At 36.9% G+C, this 20,914-nt stretch overlaps 1 protein-coding gene across 7 annotated transcripts in view; it reads right to left on the bottom strand.

The window, feature by feature from the left end:
• Positions 1 to 20,914, bottom strand: part of ARMH4 (armadillo like helical domain containing 4) — a 155,103-nt gene that overhangs the window by 70,073 nt on the left and 64,116 nt on the right. The gene's annotated exons all lie outside the window — the stretch shown is intronic.

The raw sequence follows: 20,914 nt of genomic DNA, 5'->3' as shown, positions 1-20,914 counted from the left end.
ATGAAACTGAGGAATGTTCTCTCCAGAAACACCCTACTGAGTAGTATACAATTTATACCACTGGAAAGGAAGGAAGGAAGGATCCTGGCTGACATGTGGGATGAAAGATGAATGCCTTGTCCTGATACCACCAAGTCTACCCTTCAACACAAAAGAACTTATAAGGTTTACTATTTGTCACTCCTAATACTTGAGAAATTATACAGAATTTGTAGAACTTACAATATAGAACTTAATAAATTATGGAAATGGTAGCTCTAGAAAAACAAAGTTTCAGACACTGTGTAGAGAAGATAGTAGGAAGACAAACCTTCTGAGAGTGAGATTTCTCTTTTAGTCTAGCTTTATTCCTTCATTATCTCTTTCTGCCAGAGAATTTTCTTATTTTTTAGGAGCCTACAATCAGTAGTTGAACATCTTCAGTAGTCCCCTGTAATTTCAGGTGGAATATTTACTATCATGAGAGATCAGTAACAAAAAAAGGTATGATCAGCTTTCTTAATATTAGCAAAATAATGTATTTTACAGTAGCATGATCCAGAAAGGTGGAAAACTATTGGATAAAGGGAGGATAGTCTTGTCCTCAGTTGTATCACAATGACTAACTAGCACAGTGCTTGGCAATCAGCAGTGCTCAGAGTTTTTTGTTGAGTGAGTGGATAGATGAAGAATGCATAAACAAAGAGCTAGATCCAGGTTTTTAACAAGTGGCTAGATTTAAGGAAACACAGAATGACATTTAATAAACTATTACAGCATAGTCCTCTGAATAATCTTCACCTAGTGCAAAGGCAACATATAAGACCAACAGGTGCAAAACAAACCAGGGTTGTATGCATTTATCTTCCATTCATAGTAACCATATTTCAGCCAGTCTTTCAACTAGTCACGCCCAACAGAAAAAACTGTCACCAACATCTCTGAACACAAAGGACAATGACATGAAATAAACATTCAAAAAATAAAACTATGCCAAGAACAACTACAGGATCCCTGATCCGAAGAACTAAATCTAAAGAAAAAAGTAATTCAAATAACACACCAGGTTCTATTTTAAAGTTATAGGGTAATGCTTTCTGAAACTTGTAATTTTGTTGAAATAAACCCCATATTTTATTTTCATTTATTTGAATCCCAAATAAACATGTGGTCAAGGTAAACACACACACACATATCACACATGCACACATAATTATTCCACATAAAGATGGCACCAAAAAGAAAAATGAACCTCTAAAAATCAAGAGCAAAAGCAATTGCTCTCGATTTACCATATATAAACAGATACAGATTATGGTCCAAATCTTGAAGTTTATTTGTCCTGAGAATGGCTAAAAGAAAACACTGAAGCCCAGGGAGGGGAGATGCAGAGAGCTCAGCTTAAGAAGTTACTTCTAGTCATGTCACTGCAATGGCAAGTGTGTCCTCAAAACTGATGATTCCTTTATCCAGGTTGTCTGGAAACTGATTACTTCATAGCCCTGAACAGTAACAGGGACTGACAGCAATCCACAGGGCAGTAACGGCAATTTCTGAGTAACCATCTCTCATGACAAGCAAAATCCTCCCCTCACTCTGCGCTGTTCCCACTCCCAAACACATGACACAAAGTGAATTACACAGAATTCCCTTTCCACTCTTACTGAACCAGCATCTGCCACAGGCACCCCATTGAATTCAGGAGGTGCAGTTAGGTACGGACTGGGGTTCCTTGCCATGGAGCTAATGGAGTTTTCCACAGTACTACTAAGATCAAGTCACTCACAAGCGTGTCCACTGTCACAAATTCTAACACCTAGCAATCGTGAGAAAACTGACTCAGGTGTCAGCCAAAAAACCTGACACAGGTGTTTGGACAGCAGACAGCTCAGGTGCAACAGGGACTAGGACATGGGTTCAGTTTCTGATTGTTGGGCCTTAGGTGAACTGAAACAGTTAAAATGAAAGCTGCAAAACCTTACACAGAGATGTCAGTTACCAGTGCCACATGGCTAAGAGATACTTGATGATATTAAATAGTGTCTGCAGCTGAAACAGAGAAATGTCCTGTTGCAACTGGCAAGAAGAAAAACCTGTCTAGACAGTACCTCCTCTAAGCCCGTTTCAGCATCTCGCTGCTCTCTGACAACCTCTTAACAGCCACTTCAGAGCCCATTACAATACTTTATACTTAACATGGGCTTTTCTTCTGAGGAACTCAAAATCCTTTGCAGGCATTATCTTCCAAACTTACACTGTTGGCTAACCAGAGCAAGTTTTAGAAAGCTTTCGTTTACTTAACAGCCTGCTTAGCTGGTGGTATAACTGCCTTGGGCGCTCAGATATCACAGCAGGGCCTCAAAGGGTTTGCTAAACCTGGAATTTCTGCCTCTCTAGGTGGTCAGGCTTGTTTTTTTTTTTTATTGCAAACATTTATGACTAGGGTTACCAAAACCAAGAGTTTTGATTTTGTTCAGGACCAGACCCGTGGGTTAATTCCCAGCAAAGGCAGTAGGAGAGATGGGAGAAAGCATGCCCTGTGGTCCCAGCCTGAGTCATCTGACTCCACTACAGTCCAGGTGCCATTGAATAGATGGCTCCTGCCAAAGGAACCAGTTTCTCTCATTTCTTTCCTATCCCAGCGCACTTTCAGGTTTCCAGGGAATGGAGATGTAGCCAGCATCCCCAGAGTTTGACTAATGAGCTGAAGGGGAACCTGGGCTGAGAATATGTCCTGTCAACAACGGGAGCAGGAAGAACTGGGGTCCTAACGCTTGTTCCCCAACGTGACCTTTCTGTCCCTGACTTCCAGGAAGGATAGGGTCTCGCAGGTACTTTCTGTCTTCTTAGCAATGATTCATTTGAATCCTCATCTTTTGCTTATTTATTCAATTGTTCATGGCTGTGTGATTCATTGTTAGTTTGTTGATCTTTTATTACAAGCTCATTATCAGATAAATTGAATCTGTGGGAAATCTATGGATCTCAATTGGACATGATTTTTTTCCAGAGAGGATTTACATTTGCTTCTGTAGGGAGTCAGGTTGTGATGCAAACCTGAACTACTTTATTCTCCTTTTAATGACACAGACTTTCTTCTTTGTGGCCTTTTCCTTTCCTTTACAAAATTTAAAATTAAATCTAAAGTAAACAAATTGGGGCACATGAAGAAGAGGAACAAGGTGGCTTTGCAGGGCAGAGGCTAAGAGTGTATTAGTCTTCCCCCACTTCCCCAATGGCATATCTCTAAAAGAAATGTGTATTGGCATGTATTCTCCCTTGAACCCTATGCCAACATAACCTAAAGCCACTGTAGCAAAACGGTTTCCACACATAGAAACTGAAGACTAGGGATGGCACTGCTTTTATTTTCCAGACTTTTTTTTTTAACTTGAGCATCAAAGTGGGCACAAAACTTAAAAGCAAGAAAAGAAAATAAACTTGTTTTGAGGACATGAAGTGATTCTCCAGCAGATGGCTCTCTCGGTTTGGAAGGGGTTGAGGAATCCCAGAAGCTTCTGACCACAAAATTCAGCAGCTCCCAAGGTTAAGCTGACTTAGAATTTATAGAATTTCATTATATTTCTAAAAATCTTAAATAATCCTGCCAGCTAAGTGTTCACATTTTTACCAGGTAATCTTAGATATACACAAAAGACTATAAAGGCAATATTTTTGTTATCAACTTAAAGATCAAATAAACCCCAGAGAATTTACAATTCAACTTAAGAAATTGAATATTACTAATACCGTTGCTTCTATTAGCATATTCCTCTATCATCTTAACCACCTTCTTCTCCTTAATACCATAATAAATTACTGAATTTACATTCTGGGACCCTTTTTCTCACTCAAAATATAATTTTGTACAAATATCTTTTGTACACATATCTTGTACAAAACACTGGTTGTTAATTTCACTAATTTTTGGTATTCTGTTATGCAAATATGCCACAATTGATTTATTTATCTCCATGTCAATCAACATTTGGGTTATTTAGTAGTTGCCAATCTTTCTCCTATCAACACTCTCATGTGTCTATTCAAAGTTTTCTCTATGGTGTATTCCTAAAAGTGGAATGGCTGAGTCTAAAAGGAATAGAAGTGCTCATCATTCTAAATAATGTCTAGGTAAATTTCCTTAGCTCTGGAATATTACTCAGCCATAAGAAAAGGGCAAATCCTACCATTTGCAGCAACATGGATGGAGCTGGAGGGTATTATGCTCAGTGAAACAAGCCAAGCAGAGAAAGAGAAATACCAAATGATTTCACTCATCTCTGGAATATAAGAACAAAGGAAAACCTGAAGGAACAAAACAGCAGCAGAATCACAGAACTCAAGAATGGACTAACAGGTACCAAAGGGAAAGGGACTGGGGAGGATGGGTGGGTAGGGAGGGATAAGGGGGGGAGAAAAAGGGGGGTATTAAGATTAGCATGCATGGCAGGGTGGGAGAAAGGGGAGGGCTGTACAACACAGAGAAGGCAAGTAGTGATTCTACAACATTTTGCTATGCTGATGGACAGTGACTGTAAAGGGGTTTAAAGGGGGGACCTGGTATAGGGGAGAGCCTAGTAAACATAATATTCATCATGTAAGTGTAGATTAATGATACCAAAAAAAAAAAAAAAAAGAAAAAGGCAGTTCCTGTGTGGTGACCTCCAATGAGTTCTACACAAAGGTAAAAAGGGCATATAAAAGTGTAGGCAAAGGGTCTGTTTGTGTTTATACAGAGGATCAAAGCCTAATTTGGCTACCCGGAAAATGAACTAAGATACGATATGAAAAAGAACTTCCAACATCAGCACTCTCTGGAAGACTCATGCCAGAAGATGATCATCAAAAAACCCCAACAAAGATCCACGCACTGCTACAGGTGTAGATGCACTCATCCCACCAGTTCCTGGACTTGCCATGAGAATGAGGAAGGAGATATCTAAGCTGGCCTGTGCATACAGTAAAACAACAAATTTGACTGGATCTATACTGTTGGAACTCAACCAAGAATTAGGAGAAGTGCAAATTGTAGCGCTCCAAAATCTTACAACTACAGACTATTTACTGTTAAAAGAACATATGGGATGTGAACATTCCCCAGGAATGGGTTGTTTTAATTTGTCTGATTTCTCTCAGACTGCTCAAGTTCAGTTGGACAATATCCACCATATCACAGATAAGTTTTCACAAATGCCTAAGGTGCCTAACTGGTTTTCTTGGTTTCACTGGAGATGGCTGGTAATTACAGGTATGCTTTGGTTAGGTAACTATACTCCTATTATGTTAATGTGTGTGCACAATTTAATTAGTAGTTTAAAACCTATACATGCTGAAGTTACTCTACAAGAAGATATGTCAAAGAAATAATCAATCTTCCCATGTCTTCTTCCACCTGCTACTTCTATAGCTTTTCTTCTTCCTTCCTAATTACAACCCTTAAATAGAATTCGTGCCTCATATCAAATTTACCGAGTATCATAATTCTTCCAAGTGGTAAAGATACCTCAAGACAAATGCTGGGCATAGAAGCCACAGGGCATAAATATGCAAAGAAGTAAAAAGCTAACCTTTTCAAACAATAAGGCTTCTCTCTCACTTACCAACTTTACATGTCCCTGTATGGCCCCGGAAGATGACTGGTTAGCCAGAGACGGGTAAGATTCCTCAAGGGAGGAACAACCTAAGACAGGCACAGTCGCAGGGGGGTCATCAGGTGAGAAATTGGGGATCAACAGAGGTGAGGCTTAGAACCTCACCCCCCCTGTTCTGAGAGAAATCTTCTGCATATGTGGATGTTTTATTGCCCTTGTCTAGTTTGGATTAACACACAGTCTACAGGCACACACCTGATCATCTACATTTGCTCTCTTACAACACTAAACTATGTTTTCTACCTTTATGTTGTATCTACCTACCACTTCAGCATCTTATTAAAAATAATAAAGAGAGAAATGTGGTATCCACATATAAATCAAGTATAAAAATCAAATGTGTATTCATATTTGAACTGACTGTTTATAGTTCATAATGCATGAGCAAAACCAAAAGTTTCTGTGATGACTGCCCTTGTACTGTTCACCATGTAACTTATTCACTATGTAAGAATTTGTTCTCCATGTAAGAACTTGTTTGTTATGCTTCAGAAGATTGGAGACTGACGAAAATTAGGCTTGGGGTGTATTAATGACTGTGTATTGAGCATTGACTCTCCTATACAGAATTTTATTGTTGTTAACAACCATTTGATCAATAAATATGAGAGATGCCCTAAAAAAAAAAAAAAGTACACACTTCCAATTGTAAAATAAATAAGTAACCGGGATGTAATGTATAGCATAAGGAATATAGTCAAAATATTGTAACAACTTGGTATGGTGATAGCTGGTACGTAGAATTATCATGTATATAAATGTTGAATCACTGTGTTGTACACCTGAAACTAATGTAATATAATACTGCGTGTCAACTACCCTTCAAAAAAAAGAAAAGAAAAAAATAATAATAATAATGACATTGATGTCATTTTGAAGTTGTGTGTACTAAGATCGCTCAGATAATTATGAAGGAACATTTGTGTAAAAGTAGATGATAATATAAAATCAAAGAAATTATGTAAAAAGTCTGTAATCCTAAATCTTAATTTGGAGTATCATTATGAAAAAAAAAAATTTCCTTAGCTCCACATCCTCACCAACCTTTGGTGCTCTCAAACAATTTTTTTTCAATCCAGTGTGTAAAAAATGATATGTCCCTGTAGATGCAATTTGCATTTCCCTCGCCACTTAGTAATGATATTGTGGCTCTTACCATATGCTGTGTAAAATGCCTGTTCGTATGTTTGCCCCTTTTACTTTTGGGTTGTCTGTCATTTCCTACTGATGCTTGAAGTTCTTTCTATTCTAGACACAATCTTTCATCAGTTGTATCTATTACAAATATCTTCTCTAGTTTAAGAAGTTGTACTTTCACTGCCTTCTAATATCTTTTTCATAAAGTTTTTCATTTCAAAAGAGCTGAATTCATCAATATTTTCTTTTATGGTTAGAAATTTTTGTGTCCTAACTTAAAAAGATTCTTCCTTGTCATTAGTTCAAAAATTATCCTATAATTTTTCTCAAATTTTTGAGTTTCATCTTGCACATCTGTTTTAAACCATATAGAATTGATTTTTATGTATCACATTACATTCGATCTGATTTAATTTATTTCAATATGGACAACCAATTGTCCCAAAAATGTTATGAAAAAAAATGCTTGCCCTACTGCTCTGCAGTGCTCTCTCTCTCCTAAATCAAAATCCCCTGTAGCACTGTGTGTGTTTCAATGCTCTCTTCTGTTCTACTAGGCATTTTATTTATCCCTGTCCATGACCACATTGTCTCAATATATAAAGACACAGAGCAAGGGCTTTATAAGTCTTAATATCTAGTGAGGCAAGTTCCTGTCTCCTCCCATTCATTCTTTAGCAGCACTGGCCATTGGTAGGGCTTTCGCTCTTCCACACAAACTTTACAAAAAATTAGTCATGTTGTTATAAATTAATGAAGTGGAAAAATAACATGATGAAATCTTCTTTTTATAATTTCATTCCTTCTATTTTCTTTGGTGTTCTTTTGTGTTTATAGTTAAAGGTGAGGCTGCTTACCTCATTAATTTTCAGGCATTCTTCTTTTCTAATAGAAGCTTTAAGGTCTAAATATTTCCCTTTATATATCCCTACGCCATCATCTTGTAAGTTTTTACATAATATTTCATTATGATTCAGTTCTAATTACTTTCATTTTCTATTATTATTTCTTCTTTAAGCCATAAGTTATTTAGAAGTGTGGTTTTTTAAATTTCAAAAGTATGGGACAATTTATCCTTTTTATTTTTGATTTCTAACTGAACAGCCATCAAGGACTGTGGCATGACTGGTATCAAATTCTTTGAAAATTGTTAAAATTGCTTTATGGACTAGTACACAGTCAGTTTTTGTAAATACTTCATTTGTGCTTGAAGCTAATGTTTATTCACTAATAGTTGAGTTTGGTATTTTACATATGTTCATTAATACATTTTATCTTAAATTTTACTTTGTTTGAAAATTTTAGCATATTAAATCCAATACCTAAAAAGGATAATGGATCATGACCAGTTGGGCTTATCCTTGAAATACGGTATTGTTTTAACATTCAAAAATCTATCAGTGTGAGATTAGAGATGGCCGCCTGAGAGGAGAGACAGAGGCTTCCTCCTAAAACTGGATACAATTAGAAAATTTAATTGGCACAACTAATCCTGAGAGAGCAACAGGAAAGAGGACGGCCTCAGACTGCACACACCTGGAGAAAAGAGCAGACCTCAGCAAATGGGGTAAAGTACCAGAGCTGTGGCTCCGCAGAACCCAAGCCCCTCCCCCACCCCAGCTCACTGGTGGGAGGAAGAGAAACGGAGCAGGGAGGGAGTGGAAGGCTTGGGATTGCTGAATACCTAGCTCTGGAGATCTGCTCTGGGAGCACAAACCTACATTTCATGGTGCTTTCATGAGACTTGCATGACTACAGGGTTGGAAAGTTAATACAGGCAGAGTTCCTAGGGAGACTACGATTCTGGCTGCTTGTGGAAAGCAGGGATCCATATCCAGCAGCTCTGGGACAAAAACTTATACCTGTTTGACCAGCCCACTGCTCAGGCAGTGGAGACAGGCACAGCAGCTGGGAGGTGGGGAGCAGCTCTTTCCTCCCCCAAGGCACCAGTACCACTTCCCTGCAAGCCCTGACATTGCTTCAGGGGCAGAGCAGCTCCAGAATAGAGCCTCTGGACACTAGAGGGCGCCATATACAAACATGAAACGCCAAAGGAACCTTGTCCAGAGTAAAATTATTAATCCAACTCCCGAGAAAGATTTAAATGATGTGGACCTCGTGACTCTTCCTGAAAGGGAGTTCAAAATAAAAATCATCAACATTCTAATGGAGGTATGGAAAGACATCCAAGAACTCAGGAATGAATTCAGGTAGGAGATACAATTGTTGAAGAGCATGATGGAGGGTATTAAAAGCAGGTTGGATACAGGTGGAGGAGACAATAAATGAAATAGAAACTAGAGAAGAGGAATACAATGAAGCTGAGGCACAGAGAGAGAAAAAAGGATCTCTAAAAATGAAAGAACATTGAGAGAACTGCGTGACCAATCCAAGTGGAACAATATTTGCATTATAGGGGTACCAGAAGAAGAAGAGAGAGAGAAAGGGATAGAAAGTGTATTTGTGGAGGTAGTTGCTGAAAACTCCCCCAATCTGGGGAAGGACATAGTCTTTCAGGCCACGGAGATCCACAGATCTCCCAACACAAGGGACCCAAGGAGGACAACACCAAGACACACAGTAATTAAAATGGGAAAGATCAAGGATAAGGACAGACTGTTAAAAGCAGCCAGAGGCAGAAATAAGATCATATACAAAGGAAAGCCCATCAGGCTAACATCAGACTTCTCATCAGAAACCTTACAGGCCAGAAGGGAGTGGCATGATGTATTTAATACCATGAAGCAGAAGGGCCTGGAACCAAGATTACTTTATCCGGCAAGATTATCATTTAAATTTGAAGGAGGGATTAAACAATTTCCAGATAAGCAAAAGCTGAGAGAATTTACCTCCCACAAACCATCTCTGCAGTCTATTTTGGAAGGACTGCTATAGATGGAAGTGTTCCTAAGGTTGAATAGCTGTCACCAGAGGTAATAAAACCACAATAAAGAAAGTAGAACAGGTAATTATGAAGCAAGTGCAAAATTAAATTAACTATCCCCAAAGTCAATCAAGGGATAGAAAAAAAGTACAGAATATGATACCTAATATATAAAGAATGAAGGAGAAAGAAAAAGGAAGAGAAATAGAAAAGAACCTTTAGATTGTGTTTGTAACAGCATACTAAGTGAGTTAAGTTAGACTCTTAGATAGTAAGGAAATTAACCTGGAACCTTTGGTAACCACAAATCTAAAGCCTGAAATGGCAATAAGTACATACCTATCGATAATCACCCTAAATGTAAATGGACTGAATGCACCAATCAAAAGACACAGAGTCACTGAATGCATAAAAAAACAAGACCCATCTATATGCTGCTTACAAGAGACTCACCTCAAACCCAAAGAAATGCACAGACTAAAAGTCAAGGGATGGAAAATATATTTCATGCAAACAATAGGGAGAAAAAAGCAGGAGTTGCAGTACTAGCATCAGACAAAATAGACTTCAAAACAAAGAAAGTAACAAGAGGTAAAGAAGGACATTACATAATGATAAAGGGCTGGTCCAACAAGAGGATATAACCATTATAAATATATATGCACCCAACACAGGAGCACCACCATATGTGAAACAAATACTAACAGAACTAAAGGAGGAAATAGAATGCAATGCATTCATTTTAGGAGACTTCAACAAACCATTCACTCCAAAGGACAGATTCATCAGGTAGAAAATAAGTAAGGACACAGAGGCACTGAACAACACACTAGAACAAATAGACCTAATACACATCTATAGAACTCTACATCCAAAAGCAACAGGATATACATTCTTCTCAAGTGCACATGGAACACTCTCCAGAATAGACCACATACTAGGCCACAAAAAGAGCCTCAGTAAATTCAAAAAGATTGAAATTCTACCAACCAACTTTTCAGACCACAAAGGTATAAAACTAGAACTAAATTGTACAAAGAAAGCAAAAAGCCCCACAAACACATGGAGGTGTAACAACACATTCCTAAATAGTCAGTGGATTGACGACCAAATTAAAATGGAGATCCAGCAATATATGGAAATAAATGACAACAACAACACAAAGCCCCAACTTCTGTCGGAATCAGCAAAAGCAGTCTTAAGAGGAAAGTACATAGCAATCCCGGCATATTTAAAGTAGGAAGAAAAAATCCAAATGAATAGTCTAACGTCACAATTATCAAAATTGGAAAAAAGAAGAACAAATGAGGCCTAAAGTCAGCAGAAGGAGGGATATAATAAAGATCAGAGAAGAAATAAACAAAATTGAGAAGAATAAAACAATAGAAAAAAATCAATGAAACCTAGAGCTGGTTCTTTGAGAAAATAAACAAAATACATAAGCCTCTAGCCAGACTTATTAAGAGAAAAAGAGAATCAACTCATATCAACAGAATCAGAAACGAGAAAGGAAACATCACGACAGACCCAACAGAAACACAAAGAATTATTAGAGACTACTACTACGAAAACCTATATGCTTAGATGTTGGAAAACCTAGAAGAAATGGACAACTTCCTAAGAAAAATACAACCTTCCAAGACTGACCAAGGAAGAAACACAAAATCTAAACAAACCAATTACCAGCAAAGAAATTGCAGCAGTAATCAAACAACTACCCAAGAAAAAAAAAACCTGGGCCAGATGGATTTACCTCAGAATTTTATCAGACATACAGAGAAGATATAATATCCATTCTCCTCAAAGTTTTCCAAAATATAGAAGAGGAGGGAATACTCCCAAACTCATTCTATGAAGCCAACATTACCCTAATAACAAAACCAGGCAAAGACCTCACCAAAAAAGAAAACTATAGACCAATATCCCTGATGAACATAGTTGCAAAAATACTCAACAAAATATTAGCAAACCGAATTCAAAAATACATCAAAAGGATCATACACCATGACAAAGTGGGATTCATCCTAGGGATGCAAGGATGGTACAACATCCGAAAATCCATCAACATCATCCACCACATAAACAAAAAGGACAAAAATCAGATGATCATCTCCATAGATGCTGAAAAAGCATTCGACAAAATTCAACATCCATTCATGATAAAAACTCTCAACAAAATGGGTATAGAGGGCAGTACCTCAACATAATAAAGGCCATATATGACAAAACCCACAGTCAACATCATACTGAACAGTTAAAAGCTGAAAGCTTTTCCTCTGAGATTGGGAACAAGACAGGGATGCCCACTCTCCCCACTGTTATTCAACATAGTAGTGGAGGTCCTAGCCACAGCAATTAGACAAAACAAAGAAATACAAGGAATCCAGATTGGTAAAGAAGAAGTTAAACTGTCATTATTTGCAGATGACATGATATTGTACATAAAAAAAACCCTAAAGACTCCACTCCAAAACTACTAGAACTGATATCAGAATACAGCAAGGTTGCAGGATACAAAATTAACACACAGAAATCTGTGGCTTTCCTATACACTAACAATGAACCAATAGAAAGAGAAATCAGGAAAACAATTCCATTCACAATGGCATCAAAAAGAATAAAATCCTTAGGAATAAACCTTACCAAGGAAGTGAAAGACCTATACCCTGAAAACTATAAGACACTCTTAAGAGAACTTAAAGAGGACACTAACAAATGGAAACTCATCCCATGCTCTTGGCTAGGAGGAATTAGTATCATCAAAATGGCCATCCTGCGCAAAGCAATACACAGATTTGATGCAATCCCTATCAAATTACAACAACATTCTGTAACAAACTTGAACAAATAGTTAAAAAATTCATATGGAAATACCAAAGACCCCAAATAGCCACAGCAATCCTGAGAAGGAAAAATAAAGTTGGGGGGATCTCACTCCCCAACTTCAAGCTCTACTACAAAGCCACAGTAATCAAGAAAGTTTGGTACTGGCACAAGAACAGAGCCACAGACCAGTGGAACAGAATAGAGACTCAAAACATTAACCCAAACATATACGGTCAATTAATATATGATAAAGGAGCCATGGACATACAATGGGGAAATGACAGTCTCTTCAACAGATGGTGCTGGCAAAACTGGACAGCTACATGTAACAGAATGAAACTGGATCACTGTCTAACCCCATACGCGAAAGGAAATTTGAAATGGATCAAAGACCTGAATGTAAGTCATGAAACCATAAAACTATTAGAAAAAAACACAGGCAAAAATCTCTTGGACATAAACATGAGTGACTTCTTCATGAACATATCTCCTGGCAAGGGAAACAAAAGCAAAAATGAACAAGTGGGACTATATCAAGCTGAAAAGCTTCTGTACAGCAAAGGACATCATCAATAAAACAAAAAGTTACCCTACAGTATGGGAGAATATATTCATAAATGACATATCCGATAAAGGCTTGACATCCAAAATATATAAAGAGCTCACACACCTCAACAAACAAAAAGCAAATAATCCAATTAAAAAATGGGCAGAGGAGCTGAACAGACAGTTCTCCAAAGAAGAAATTCAGATGGCCAACAGACACATGAAAAGATGCTCCATATCGCTTGTCATCAGAGAAATGCAAATTAAAACCACAATGAGATATCACCTCACACCAGTAAGGATTGCCACCATCCAAAAGACAAACAACAACACATGTTGGCGAGGTTGTGGAGAAAGGGGAACCCTCCTCCACTGCTGGTGGGAATGTAAGTTAGTTCAACCATTGTGGAAAGCAGTATGGAGGTTCTTCAAAAAGCTCAAAAGAGAAATACCATTTGACCCAGGAATTCCACTTCTAGGAATTTACCCTAAGAATGCAGCAGCCCAGTTTGAAAAAGACAGATGCACCCCTATGTTTTTCGCAGCACTATTTACAATAGCCAAGAAATGGAAGCAACCTAAGTGTCCATCAGTAGATGAATGGATAAAGGAGATGTGGTACATATACACAATGGAATATTATTCAGCCTTAAGAAGAAAACAAATCCTACAATTTGCAACAATATGGGTGGACCTAGAGGGTATTATGTTCAGTGAAATAAGCTAAGTAGAAAAAGACAAATACCAAATGATTTCACTCATATGTGGAGTATAAGAACAAAGAAAAAAATGAAGGAACAAAACAGCAGCAGAATCACAGAACCCAAGAATGGACTAACGGTTACCAAAGGGAAAGGGACTGTGCAGGAGGGGTGGGAAGCGAGGGATAAGGGCAGGGAAAAAGAAAGGGGACCTTACAATTAGCATGTATAATGTGGGGGGGTGGCATAGGGAGGGATGTAAAACACAGAGAAGACAAGTAGTGATTCTACAGCATCTTACTATGCTGATGGACAGTGACTGTAATGGAGTTTGTTGGGGGGGACTTTGTGAAGGGAGGAATCTAGTAACCATAATGTTCTTCATGTAATTGTAGATTAATGATAATAAAATGAATAAAAATAAAATAAAATAAAAATCTATCAGTGTAATTCATCATATTAATAGGAAAACTGTATCATTATCTTAAAGGTGCAGAAATATAGATTCAGAAAAGCATTTGACAAAATCCAATCTCCACCTCTGACCAAAAAGCAAACAAAACTTCAGAAAACTAGGAAAAGAAGAAAACTTCTTCAACCTGATAAACTACATCTATAAGCAACCTACTGATAACCTTTTATTTGGTACTCTTATATTTACTGTCAGGAATGATAGATTTGAAATTGTCCCTTTATTTGTTCCACTTTTCCTGTGCTTTTCTCTTATTCTGTCTCACTTGTTCTCCTTTGTGCTACAATCTCTATAAAGTCTTCAAATTGATCTTCCAGTTCACTAATTCTCTCTTATTGCATCATTTAACCATTTAATTATTGAAGGTTTTTTTCCAACAATTATATATTTATTTCTAAATGTTTTATTTGGTCTTTTAAAAAAATCTGGATCATTTTTGTTACTTGCTCATTTTTGCGATTTCATCTTTTCTTTCTTTCAACCTTCTATACACGATTATTTCATATTTTATCTGATAGCTTTAGTATCTAAGGTCCTGGTAGGGAATAGACCAATCAATTATTTGCTTTTTCTGCTGACTCTCAGTCATGGCTGTGTGTTTCCTTGTTAGTTTGTTGATCTTTTATTACAAGCTCATTATCAGATAAATTGTATCTGTGTGAAATCCATGGATCTCAACTGGACATGATTTTTTTCCAGAGAGGATTTACATTTGCTTCTGTAGGGAGTCAGGTTGTGATGCAAACCTGAACTACTTTATTCTTCTTTTAATGACACAGATTTAATGTAGGAATTCCAATGCAGGTCCCTCTTCTTGCTACTCGCCCAAGAGTAGATGCCTGATATTACTATCTGTCCTAGAGTACCTTTACCTTCCCAGTTTCCTTACTCCTTAAAGTCCATTCCTTGGGTGTCAGCTCACATTTGGATCAAGCTAGAAAGTACAAGCTTTAGAGATTTTTCTGACTACCTGCAATCTCATTAATGTATTAAAGCGTATGTTTGACATGACATAGAGTCAGTTTTACATATGATAGGGTCCATCAGAGTCTTCATCAGAAGCTGAAATCCAAATAACATGCTTTCCAAAAACAGAAATATCATCTACATTTGAAGTTAAATCCAACAAACAGTAATAGGTTTTACTGGCTTTTCAAACTCCATTCTCAAGTTCTCCAATTTCAAACACTCATAAGAGTATATGTAATCTGGGATGCATTTTAAAATTAGATAAAAATCTTGAATGTTACTGTGTATGAAATATTTTGCTTTAAATTTTTCTGTTAATTTCTTCTGCTCTTTTTTAAATGCCTCCTTACTATGATCTTTTTAAAACCTCCTATATTAATCTATATGAATTTCATGAAGACTTTTTACTAAAGTCCAAATTCCCATTTACTCTATAATAGTAAATATAATAATTAGAAACTTCCTGAATTCTTAACCTTAACAGCATTTAAAAGGTACATACATGAAAAAATGAAAAAGCTTGAAACCAGATAATCTGTCCACTTCAAACACCAGTTGCAAAATATATTGCATTCAACCCACGTTTCAGATAAATGTTTAAATATTTTCTCATTTCATTTAATATTACTTTCTTTAAATTAGAGGATTCTGCTCTGGATAATGTCATCGCCTGTATCTGATTAGCAAACTAAAAAGATCAGTCTACATAACTACCCTCACCTCACATTTACTGGCCATCACATAATCCCTTTTCAGCCTTGATCCCATATAATTGGTGTTCTCCACTATCTTCTATAAATCCTGTCCCAAATTAAATTATCTTAATAGATAGAGCCTTAGAGCAATAATTACAAGTTTTAGAATCTAACTCCTGTTCATTAAACAACTCATTTTGGATTCAGATGACAACCTCTCATGTATTTTCCTCTGGAGAGTGAAACTACATCAGTACTATTATATTTCTCAAGGGAGCTATAAAGAGGAATATAAAAGCATTATTAATATGGTATCTGTAAATTCTGAGTCATCCAGAATAAAACCTTTCTCTTCAGTAATTTAGTAGTCTTAGAGGAATATTTGCTTTAAACAAACATACAAAAATTGTATATAAGAATCCATATACACTCAAAAGACAAATCCTAGATTGATTAGGCTGATTAGTGATTCTGCAAAAATATGTACAAAAGTAGATTTCCCCTTCAAACTTTAAAACATGACTCAACTACTCCAAAATGTGGTTTATATATTAATTGGTAGAAATGTGTTTATCATGCATGTGTTCATTTAGTTTCTTAAAACCAGAGATGCCGTCTTCTTCTTTGTGCCCCACACCCAGGATCAAGCATTTTTGCCTTGCACAAAATCAGCCCTTAATATGAGCTGGATGAACAGAAATAACCTGAATGGCACTTTAATTAATTGTCTTCCTCTTCAGAATAACTAGTAATGCCTTCATAAGGCTCCAATATAATGTAATTTTGTATTACATTATATATATACTTCAAATGAACATGATAACTTTTTAAGGAAAATCTCTCAACAGGCTTTTGTCACAAAGGGGAGGGGGAATGACCGACAGGGGGAAATGACCTTTGTACAAATTAGCTCCAATAACACTTCTGGAGAAGGCTCTCCCTCCTCCCAACTTTCCATCTTTCCCTTTCTCCCACTCTGGCTTCCCAATATGGGTTTAAAGAACCACTTAACTTCACTGAGTTTCCTTACCTGCCTGAGTGCAAGTGTTGGTATGGATTCCATAAAGAAGTTAATAAAGTACTGTTCAACCCCATAATGGGATGCAAGAAATCTAAGCAAATCCACACTGGACTTCCAGCAGAATGTAATTGGGAAACACTGCCTTGTTCACATAAAACGTGGTCCACTTCAGGCTCAAAATAAGCATTAGATTAAAACAGGAATAAAAATAAGCAGGGCAAGTCAAGTAGGAAGCACATCGATTAAACAAAATAATGGTCCTAAAACCATGCTCTCTATTGATGATCATCATTTACGCAACACCTGGTATCTACAGCCTATTGTGCACCCAAAGATGAGACCCTGCATTTCAGGGGGTTTGGAGAATTCAGTTAAGAATACAAACATGGTCAATGGCTGGGAAGACAGATTCATGTTGTGTGTATATACTACTAAAAATGAAATAGGATAGGTAAATATGTGAATTGATTTCCAATACTTGAAAAAAATCAGAATATTCCACATAAACATCAGGATTTTCAGCTTATCGGAATAACTCTGAGAGCTGGCATTACTGAGCTCACACTCTCCTGCTGGCAACAGCATGAACAGAACCAGAGGGCATCTGGTCAGAGGGAGTGTGTGCTCTGCAGCATCATACTCACCACTCCCTATCATCTCAGCCACCTTCCTCTTGGCTTACTTACATTATCCACCTGGCCTGATCCAGTTTGCATGGACAGGATGTGAATATTCCATTATAACAACTAATACATAGTAGAAATGATAAATGAGACATTATTTTTAATTGATAAATGATGTAAAATGTTCACATGTGTACATATTTACTTCGTGTCAGGCATATATTTACTACATGCAAGATCTCATTCTATTCTCACAGTAAGAGTCAGGAACATCAATACACCTGCTTTACACAGATGGAAAAACTGAAGTCTAAAGAAATTAAATAATTTGGTCAAAATCACCAAGTGTTTATTCATAATGGAACTAAGACTTAAACTCAGGGGTGCCCACTTGAGACCAGAATCAGACCAATTTTCACTAGTCTATACTGCTCATCAGTGCAGCCAGGTCTGAGAGGCTTCATAAAGGAGGACGAATTTGCACTGAACTGTGTCCATTTCTCCTTCCTGTTCTCTTTTAACGACCATCCCCTGTTTATGGAGTAGCAGGGTGCTGAGTATTATTTGGTATAGCACGTGACAGAATGACCCTCTTTTCATACAGGTGTATTTCTCATATGATGAGAACAAGGTTATATTGCCAAGACATGAATCATGTCGTGCTTTTAAAGGGATGGGATTTCCTCTGAAGTTTGGGAGGTACATGGTGTCAGTCATGATGGGTGTCTGGCTATCAACTGTCTAGGGACTGGAGCTGTGTCCATCAACTTGGAAAGCCCAAAAGACAATATGTATGTGGGTTTGGGCATCCCCTACTCAGTGGTGGACCTTAGAGGAAACTCACATTGAGGTCTTTGCTCTTCTCTGTAAAGGGAATTACAGGAAGGAAAAAAATAAGTTACGCTCTATACAGGAGCTGAGAATTCAGAGGGCCTGGAAAGGTGCCTGAAAAACTGTTTTAATCTTTCCCAGTGCTTTGGGTATAGAATATATAAAACCTTCTCAGAGCACTGAGTGGGTCAGGGCCAGGGAGCCCTGGGAGCTTGTTAGCCAAGGTAAGATCGAGGCAAAACTTGTACCTTGTGAGTCTAACTCATCACGTTTCTTTCATTTTCTTGGTTTATTTGCTTTGTGTTCCTTTAGGTTTGAGCCAAGTATTTTTTAAATTTCTACTAATTTCAGGTGAACAACTGAGAGGGTTTTCGTCTATACTTGAGCTAGAGTTTTAATAGGAAATAGCACTTCTTAGAAAGCATGTGAAGCAGATACCTTGAGAAAATCCAGAAGGAGCAGCATCAGGCCCTCTGCCCACCTGGAGAATCTCCTGCTCATAATGAAAGCTTGGAGATTCTTTTTATTGTTGTTAGAAATTTCCATAGGATATTTTGTCTGGTAATATCAAACAATGTAGAAAGGCAGAATAGCTGAAGAAGAAAAGGTACTGATATGTAGCAGAAAGAATGTAAATATTTCAGAGTAAATATAATGTTTCCAAATACAATATTCCAAATATAAAGTTTAAAAATGAACATTTAAAAAATCTTGTAATGCCTTTCAAATTGATGCATTTTATTTTTCTTGTAACCTTTTCTGAAGGTATGTATGCATTTAAATGATAAGAGGTAGTCTGATGCCAAAACAACTTCATGGTTATGAATACAGACTAATAAAGTGAAGTTGATAATATCCACACATTATTTTATATTGCTAAGGTTTGCAATTATCTGTACTTCAATGCAGTAAAATTCTGTTTACACCAGTAAAAGGATAATTATGTCTAGCCTAACAGAAAAATCATGCCTTAAAAAATGCTTTAAATTTCTGCAAACATTAAATGCCTCTGAAACCTACACAGCCCATTATGAGGTTGCAAGCTACATGTTTGTTTCAATAACTGCTGGAAAGCCCTGCTTGGCCCAGTCCTCATAGGAATTCCCAGCCCCGGAGTATGGGCCAAGATGAATCACTTGAATCAATCCTTTGTCCTGGGATTCTGCACATACCCCTCAAGAGAGAGACCTAGTGCAGTTTCTTATAAATAAACTGTTTCTTTATTAGTCTATCATTAGCCTGAGACTGAGCCCTTGGTTGCCTCTTCTACACTGAGGAACATTTTCTTCTGTTATTAAAAACTGTCCTTAAGAAATAATGCACCTAACCAATAAGCTAAATTAGAAAAACATGCTTGATTACATGTCTATAAAATAATGGATTGCTTAATGTGGTATGTGTGATATCTATTCATCATCCTTCAGAATGCTTTCCGTATTTTCAGGTTTGCTGCCATTTATTTTTTTTATAAGTATCAATAGAATGATGAGTGTATATATGTATACAAATCTGTACACATGAACACCCCACACACATACACACAGATCTTGTGAGCATAAATATTAATTCATTATTTCTCTAAGCAGTGGCTAAGGTCTCACTCCAAAGTCTGAGCTCTTTTTTTGTAATTGTTTGATAATAATTTCCCACTCTCTACTTGCATTTTTGTTATTTATTTATCTATCTTAACTCTTCTACTAAAATTTATGCAAAATCTACTCCCATTTCTTCTTTTTACTGTCTAAATCACCATAAATGTTAAATGTACACATAAATGAGCACAACTGAACATATACAAAGCTAAATCCCTTTGTCATCATGAGCCAGTATGTAAAATTTCATGAATGTCTAAGGGTGAATTCAATAAGCAGTGCTGGCTTTCTGGTGCTGGGCAACAACGGTGCAAAAAAATTAAAAAGGTGGGGAGAATCAACTCTAGAACAATATTTATTTCATTGTGATTATACCAATAAATGATAGGAAAGCACACCAGAAAGCTTAAAGTGAATGTCAGTTACTTTTCTTCAACAGAAGACTTTGTAAGTGAAGCTTTATGGTAATATATCATAATATTGATTTCAAATATTTTTTAAATACCACTGGCTATGTGAATGTAAGTAGCAAATGTGATGACTATCCTGAGTGTTAAGTAATTTATTGCACTGCCCTATCAAGTCCATAGGTACTTAAGAACAGGCATCTACCATAAATGCCAGAAAAAGTATGATTTCAGAACAGGACAATGAAGTGACTTACCAGAAGAGGTAAATGATAACTGAAATCACCAGCAATTCTGGGTTTCATAATCTGTCATATACTTGAAAATGTAGTATTTCTATAATATACTTGAAAATGATGCAAAAATGAAAATAAGGGGAGAAAATGCTCATCCTTCCCTACATATTTGGCAATAGTATTAGATGCTTCATGTATTCACTTTAGTAGAGTCATAAAAGTATTTTTTTAATTAAATGCCCATCAGTTTTGCCAGAACAGGCATCTGACATTGATGGGGAGGAATCCAGAATTTAATTCCCTACTAAAATCAAACAAAGGGCATATTCCATTGAATACTCTTT

This window comes from Manis pentadactyla, chromosome 11 (assembly GCF_030020395.1).
Source record: "Manis pentadactyla isolate mManPen7 chromosome 11, mManPen7.hap1, whole genome shotgun sequence".
NCBI classification, from domain to species: domain Eukaryota; kingdom Metazoa; phylum Chordata; class Mammalia; order Pholidota; family Manidae; genus Manis; species Manis pentadactyla.
This window is presented reverse-complemented; position numbering and strand designations above follow the sequence as displayed.